We start from the raw sequence: 8921 nt of genomic DNA on the forward strand, positions 1-8921 counted from the left end.
TTAGTTGACAACATCGGTAGCTCCGTGAGGCTATTTGCAGATGACACGGTTGTCTACAAGAAAGTAGCAACCTCAGAAGACTCGTACGTACTCCAGGAGGACCTGCAGAGGATTAATGCATGGTGCGACAGCTGGCAGCTTTCCCTAAACGTAGATAAATGTAATATAATGCGCATACATAGGGGCAGAAATCCATTCCAGTACGATTATGCCATAGGTGGTAAATCATTGAAAGCGGTAACGACCGTAAAATACTTAGGAGTTACTATCCGGAGCGATCTGAAGTGGAATGATCACATAAAACAAATAGTGGGAAAAGCAGGCGCCAGGTTGAGATTCATAGGAAGAATTCTAAGAAAATGTGACTCATCGACGAAAGAAGTAGCTTACAAAACGCTTGTTCGTCCGATTCTTGAGTATTGCTCATCAGTATGGGACCCTTACCAGGTTGGATTAGTAGAAGAGATAGACATGATCCAGCGAAAAGCAGCGCGATTCGTCATGGGGACATTTAGTCAGCGCGAGAGCGTTACGGAGATGCTGAACAAGCTCCAGTGGCGGACATTTCAAGAAAGGCGTTACGCAATACGAAGAGGTTTATTATCGAAATTACGAGAGAGCACATTCCGGGAAGAGATGGGCAACATATTACTACCGCCCACATATATCTCGCGTAATGATCACAACGAAAAGATCCGAGAAATTAGAGCAAACACGGAGACTTACAAGCAGTCGTTCTTCCCACGCACAATTCGTGAATGGAACAGGGAAGGGGGGATCAGATAGTGGTACAATAAGTACCCTCCGCCACACACCGTAAGGTGGCTCGCGGAGTATAGATGTAGATGTAGATGTAGATATCGATAGTAGGTCGGTGGTTACAGTGTTCTGGCTGATTAATGTCTAAAAGTACAACAGTTCATTCCAAATGACATCATTTGAGGGCGAATAATGTCTAAGAGCGAGTTTTTACCCCAACTTGTAAGGGAAATTCTTTTTCGACTGAATGACAGATCACTTACACAGACAAATCATACTAACAAACATCAACTACTCATAAAGTTTCGCCGAGGCTCGTAAATCAATAATTTGTCTTCATGTTTACAGATTCAAGGGCAGCTTCACCACCGTGCAGGAGTATTATTGCCACCAGTGAATGATGATACTAACTTCTTCAGATTTATTTCCTCTGAAATCTGGACGATAAGATCAATCAGTGTTGTGCTATCAGCCGTGCTGTAAAGCGAGAGATTATTACACAACTACAACTCTTACATGAACACAATCAGTTGGCCAAATTGATCAAGACTGGCTTAAAAATGATGCCTTCGGATGATCACAAAATAGCGATCAGACCAGACAAAAGACCAGTTGGCGAACATGAAAGACATATCAATACACCTATGTTCAACGAAGTTTCCGGCCGCAGCTTGTGGTCGTGCGGTAGCGTTCTCGCTTCTCGCGCCCGGGTTCCCGGGTTCGATTCCCGGCGGGGTCAGGGATTTTCTCTGCCTCGTGATGACTGGGTGTTGTGTGATGTCCTTAGGTTAGTTAGGTTTAAGTAGTTCTAGGGGACTGATGACCATAGCTGTTAAGTCCCATAGTGCTCAGAGCCATTTTTTGAATGAAGTTTCCATTGTGGTTGTTGGCGAGAATTTGGTGTCTCGCGACATAGTGGTTCCGTTGTGTGATGGTGATAACCTTCAGTGTATCTTCAAAACTCGTCATTTGTATGATACATTACAGTGTCCGCTGATATTTAGCCAAGCAGAAGATGGATATCATTCTCTGATCAAGATGATTAATCCATTAACTGGTACGATGATTCATCCATTGACCGCTATGTAGCAATGCTGTTAATCGTGTTTCAGTTCGATACGTGACAAAAATTCATTATTCACTTATAGATCAAGAAACAAACAAAAAGGTCAGCTGTACGATTTTTTATCCCCCCATCTGATGATTCGTCGAAAATTAAACAATCACATATTTACACGTCGCAGATTGTTTCTATCAGTTCGCCGTTGATATGCATGTCAAAATTGAAACGAAACCTCTGATAAAGTTCCAATCAGAAAAAATTGCGTACGAGAGGATTACATTCACCCGCTTCATACCATGAATGTAGATGTAAATGCAAACCATTTCGGCCGACTTACCATTTTGTCAGCGACGTATGTTAGAAGTGCCATTACGGTCGACCAGACTTATTCATCACTTTCACTTGTAGCGCAAAATGGATCGAAATCACGCAGCTGCTACTATCCTGTCAATCATCCATCGATCGCCACGATATTACAGCACCACTGTAGAGACTCATGGTGCCATTGGATTTCGTTAAGAGATATTATGTCCTCGGAAACGAGTGATATTGGATGTAATCTGTGGTATGGCAGAGCAGAAGCCTGCCTCATTCACATTTTCTCATGTGGATGGTCGAGAAAATAAGAACAGATGAACTTGACGCCATCATTTGAGCAGAAACTCCTGATCCCGAAACAGATCCCTAGTTGCATGAGGTAGTGATTACGAATACGGTTCATGGACCGTGCGGCGATGACAACAGGGAATCACTCTACATGATCGAAAACAAATGCTCCAAACGTTATCCACGTGCTTTGTTGGCTGACACAACCAAAGGCAATGACGGTTACCCCCTGAATCGTACTCGCTCTGCTCAGGATAACGGCATAACGATAACGCTGAAAGTCAAGACTAAGGACGTTGCAGTTGGCAACAGCTGGACTGTTCCGTATTCGCCGCTGCTTTCCAAAACATTCAAAGCGCATTGCAACGTTAAGACTGCAATTTTGTCAAGTCCATCAAATAAGTTTGCGATTATGCCACGAAAGGTAGAGGCGTGGCTGTATTTCATATTGTCGCTCCTGGTGCCACGGTTGAAGTTCCGCATTATGAGATGGGGAGATATGGCAGCAACAATGAGGCGATTTGGAGAATCTTTTCATTCTCGATACATGATTGTCATCCCATTATGGACCATTTCGCTGAGAACCTGGAGAAAGGACAATTAGTTTATTTCATGGCATCTAAAGCAGCGTTGAATGACCACGGGCGACAAAGCTGACAATTTTTTTCACGACATACGTTAAGAGATCAATTTGCAACACCGCTGCTTTGATCGGACATGACGGGATATTTTACATGGAACGCATCGTATAAAAAATTCCAACGTCGGAAACACGAAAAGCATGCTCCTGGATACGTGAATGTATGTTCACCCGATGCATTGGGGCGCTTTCACGCAGCCCATTTGGGCAATGACGAGTGTTTCTATCTGCACTTGTTGTTGGTTAATGTTATTGCACCGACTTAATTTGATTTTTTAAGAACTGTCAGTGGCGAGTTGTGCGCAATATATCGAGAAGTCTGTCAATATTTACATTTGCTAGAGAATGAGATTCATTGGGATCCCACACTCGCTGATGCTGCTAATTCGTCTAGTGCGCATCAAATGCGATCACGTTTTGCCATCATCATTCAACATGTTTTTCATCCAGCCGACCTGATTTGCAGAAAAAATGCAAAGACAATATCGCTGAAGACATTCTACGTGCGTACGGCAATATCGAATCACGAACTTGAATTCTACCAGAAGATCCACAACGAGGTGTTGATTCGGTAGAGTATTTGTCCTGGATGAGATCCGGCAAGATGTTATTCGAATTAGGAATACCAGCACTGAATCGCCCCATGCAAGATGCATTCAGTCGAGAAAATAAACGAGATTTGTGATACGATCGAGATGCTTTGAGTAAGTCAGTGCGAACACAATTCCAACTTTGGAATCAGCAGCAGAAAACAGCGTGAGAAACATTGATGAGAAACCTTCTTCCTCAACCAGCTGGCGGACCTGGGACAACGTTGGTAATCTCATTGTTTTTAGCATCGATTCTCGCACAAGGACAAATACCGTTGGCCGTAGCATCATCTGAGATCGCTGCCAAATTGTTAGAAGGAGGACGAACAGTTCATTCTGGGCCCAGATTGCCACTGAATTTCCAGACGATGGATGAATCGACATGCAATACTACCAAAAATTTAGCAATGGCAAAAGCACCACTTTCATAATAAAATAACCTGTAACACCATAGCTTTAATGCTCTACTGATTTATTTTGCCTTTTGTTTTTGTTTAATGTTACATCGTTGAGCTTCTGTAAATGTGTTTCATTGAATAGATATCACAAAATTGTATACTCCTTTCTTTGTAAAAACTTTGATGTCATGATTTGATTCTATGCAATGTAGTATATCTGTCGTTTAAATTCTTTGTCTCAATTGGAGGGAGACAAAAATAATTGTATATAATTGTAATTTCTGTGTGAATAATTTTTTGTAGAAATGTCAATATGTGCAAATGTTCTGTTTTATTTAATATGTTCGGTTGCTGTTATGCAAACTGCTGACCTTCACTTAGGGTTCTTAGTTATTTTGTATGTAAAATGTGTTGTGGTTCCCGTAGGGAACGTAGCTGTGTAGCGCGCGCAAATTGTCGTTGGCATGGATAGAAAGGTGGAACAAGAGTCAGTCGGGGCCGAGCTACCAAAGTATCAACTGCTCATGTAAAAGTTGTATATTGTGTACTGTGCTGGTTCCGGGAGAAGCTTTTCCTGACGCTTTCCAATGCCTCGGATGGATGGATAAAGAGCTGAAACTGTTCTGAAATCGGTATCTACCATCGCCACCAAGAAATGACAAGGGTGCAGCAATTCTACCTGCAAATCCACCTACCAACATGCAATCGCCACCACATTGCGCAGTCACTGTAATGGAACACTATAGTAATTTACAGTGAAGGATCAGCTCATTGGATGTTTTAGTGTGCGCAAATATAAGGTAACTTATACTCGAGCTCTTATACCTACCTTGATTTTTTATCCCTGGTCACACAACCACCTAGGGTCCTTCCCATGCTGAAGTGATTACCGATCGTCCTTCATTGAAAGCATATTAAAATTAATATGGCAATAGAGTGTACAAAAGTTAATATTGTTTGTTGAAAGGAACTCACAAATATCTCAGTTTTGTGTTTCAATGCAGTAAAAGTTCAGAACTGCAACTATTGAGAGTTATATGTTCATGCTTGCTAAGTGCTTGTTTCACTGATGTAATGAAAGTGTGTTTAGTTTGCTCTTCTACAGTGATCAAGATTAAGGGCCCCCTCCATTGAAAGTAGTTCAAATGCACAAATTTACTTAATTATAGAAAGTTTCAATTGCTATTCAAGTCAAATTCTGTACAATATTGGGTTCCTCTTGTGCATTAAAAGTGCATATTAATGTTGTAACAGGATCCACAGTATGTCTACTGTGCTCATGCTACATAACGATTAATAGAAAGAAAACTATCTATGAAAACAGTAACTTCTTTATTCAAAAGACAGTGAGAAGTAATCTGTTAGTGAATTCCATTTAATTTTCATTCAAAGTAGAAAGATGTTTAGTAATGAAAGACTTAATCTATGCACAGTAACTAAACTTGCTGTGGACCATATCCATATTTCATGTGAGATATGAATTTGTTTGATAAGTAATATTAAACCTATGTCCAATTCACGATTCTACAGTGGATATTGATAGTAACGTTATTGAGACCATTTACTTTGATTAAGTCCTCAAGGTAATAGTGTGTTTTGTTATGTGTTATATTTGAGTAAATAGTTTGTTCTGATCTGTTAGCTCCAACCTTAAAGTGAACATATTGTATTCAGGTACCAGAGTTCATCGCACTCGCGTGTGGCAAAGTATAGGTTGTGTTTGTCCGTTAAAGTTACTCATACCTATTTTCATGAACAAGAATGGTAATCATTTTCTTTCCTCATTAGGCTGGCGCCCGTTTTCTTTATCCTTTGAACAGTGTGAATAGGCTGAATATTGTTTATTACTGTTTAAATATTTACGTACTTCTGACTTTCACTTCCGATAAGCCACCTCCGTTAGGTATATCACGGTCAACACAATTAAAATCCTTTCAGAGGGTAACACTGCTCTGCTTCTTCATACTATAATTACTTGAATAAAAATAATTTTACTATACGAACTGCCTTCAGCTTTAACGTTATAGTATAACAGTATCGGACGTTAGTGTTATAAACCATTCGGGATGAATGAACGATGGCGCACAAACGAGTATTGGGGGCACTCGATCGAACGTTGAAAACTAAACTCTGCCCGAACAGGCCTTGTAAGGCCCAACGGTACTGACCGGCCGCCATGTCATCCTCAGCCCACAGGCGTCACTGGATGCAGATATGGAGGAGCGCATGCTGTCAGCACACCGCCCTTCCGGCTGTATGTCAGTTTACGAGACCGGAACCACTACTTCTCAATCAAGTAGCTCCTCAATTTGCCTCACAACGGCTGAGTGCATCCCGCTTGCCAACACCGCTCAGCAGACCGGATGGTCACCCATCCAAGTGCTAGCCCAGCCCAACAGCGCTTAACTTCGGTGATCTGACGGGAATCGGTGTTACCACTGCGGTAAGGCCGTTGGCGCGCGAGCGTTGAAAGATCTGCACAATAATCTGGACATCTTTGAAGGCGCGATAGTTCTACTGGCCGGCGATTTTCGACAAAAGCTGCAGGTCATTCCAAGATCAACAGCTGCTAATGAACTAAACGACTGCTTGAAGTCATAGACTTTGTGGAGACACGTGATAACTCCCAAGTTAACAACGAATATATGAGTTACGTTACAAGACGAAGGAACCGCGGAAGTGTTTTCCAAGCAATTATTAGACAATGGCAGTGGAAAAATTCCGGTTAACGTTCCCACTGGCCTCATTTCTTTTCCACTTCATTTTTGTCAATTCACAACATCGCAAGAAAATTCGTCCCGAAAGTGTTCCCGAATATTGCTGCAAATTACAAAAACAGTATTTGATGGAGCGAACAAGCCATTTTGGCTTGGAAATGAAGACTTAGACAATATGAACATAAAAATTCAAAGTCGAATCCCTGCTAAATTGCATTCATTTAATTCGATCGATTCCATTACAGATCCAGATAAAGTCGCCAGTTTTCCAATTGAATGTCTGAATTCAATGGGTGTGCCAGGAATGCCACTGCTCAATTTACACCTCGAGGTCGCCTCGGTGAAAATCGTGTTACGCAGTCTGAACCAACCGAAACTGTGCAGTGGAACAACACTAGCTGTGAAGCTGACGAATGACGTGACTGAAGCAACGATAATCACAGGGAAGTTCAAAGGCGAGGCTATTCTGATTCCAGGAATAACTCTGATTGTAACCGACTTGTCGTCTCAATGTTTGTGTAATAGGTTTTGAATTGCCGTGTTTTTCCCGTGGGTAGCTGTACATGGCGTGCTCGACATTCGGTAACCCATCGGCGCTATTTGTAATTCTCCAAACGGAAAGATCAAAACACCACACGTTGCATTGAACGCATTAAAAACACCAACAAATTATTGCCAAAACAATGAATTCGGATTTATTTCGTTTCAATGAATTCATTATCTTACTGAAATTGTTTCGTTGCTTTCAAGGAAAGATTCTATTGTATGAATCATTTCTCGCCAGACAGACGCACAGATTGACAAACAATTCATAGGCTGAACCACTACCGGTATATAGACAAGCTAAACAATAAACACCTCCTGTGAAACTGGCTGCGAGAAAGAACCTGTTAAGCTCTGACGAGAAAATTAGTGGTTTAGTTTTCCTTCTCGCAGTTATATTCAACAGAAAGCAAGAAAGTAGTGTTTATGGCTAACTTTACAATCCTACATATTCGTACATCAAAACCATGCCAAATACCGTCATTAAAGCTACTATCCCCACAGATGTAGCACCTGGAAAGGTCTCTCTCATACACCGTGTGCTAAAGATTCCAACCGATTTACCCATTAATTTTGACTTATGTTCCCAATCAAGGTTCCGTTTGCAATAACAATAAATAACATCAGAGAGAGAGTGGGAGTTGGTAGACAAGGGAGGAGACAATGGATATAAAAAAGGGGAAAGAAGATGTGGGCAGAAAGATGAGGGAAGAGATGATGCATAGACAGAGTGTGGGATAAGAGACGTACAGAGAGCGTGGGGAAGGTGATGGACTGAGACAGTGGGAGGGGAGGTTGGGTAAAGGGAGGGGGAGATGGTGAGAGACAGAGGAGGGGAGGAGAAGATTAGGACGCATATACAATTCCCATACATATTTAGCAACTGTGTAGAATTTCTGTGTTCGCTAGTCTTTGTAATAAAAACAAATAAGTTTCTTTATTAAATTAAAAAAAACTTCCAGCTCAGAATGAAAAAGTCTTCGTTCAAACCCTTAATTACGGCTCTGAAACAATTTTCAGAGAAGAATTAACAACTTAAATATCTTAATCGAGGAAGACAATAAAGTGAGGTCGAACACAGGAATAACGTAAATCCAAGAACCATCGCTTTAATAGAAAGCACTGATGCTCAAATCGTTATAGCTACTGAATGCTGGCTAAAGACGGACATACGTTCAGGCGAAATTTTTGCGAAGAACCTAAAGGTGTTCGGAAAGAATAGGCTAAACGTTGTTGACGGTGATGAGTTTCATGCTGTTACAAGTAGTTTATTTTGTAGCGAAATTGCAGTCGATAGTTCCTGTGAATCAGTATGGGCAGAGATCATTCCTGCAACCGGAATACTGTAAAATACACACATCAAAAAAAGTTTTGCTTCACCCTGGTTCCCAGAACTCCTGAAGAGAGACGTTGACTGTGGATACTGTAGCACAGACACAGTCCCTTTGACTATTCAGAGATGTCACAAAATCCGCCCAAAGAAGTAAACAACAATGCATGAGCAGCGCCTATTAGACGGAGGGGGTCCGACAGCCTATCAGTTCCATTCATTCCTTTGTCTGTAGTTCAACCATGCCTAGACGGTCAATACCGCGGTTCCATAGC

General features: G+C 41.5%; 1 pseudogene; it reads right to left on the reverse strand.

Annotated features, from left to right (window-relative positions):
- Nucleotides 1-6395: 6395 nt before the first annotated feature.
- Nucleotides 6396-6513, reverse strand: LOC124728974 (annotated as a pseudogene).
- Between the last annotated feature and the right edge of the window lie 2408 nt (nt 6514-8921).

This window comes from Schistocerca piceifrons, chromosome 1, assembly GCF_021461385.2.
Source record: "Schistocerca piceifrons isolate TAMUIC-IGC-003096 chromosome 1, iqSchPice1.1, whole genome shotgun sequence".
NCBI lineage: Eukaryota > Metazoa > Arthropoda > Insecta > Orthoptera > Acrididae > Schistocerca > Schistocerca piceifrons.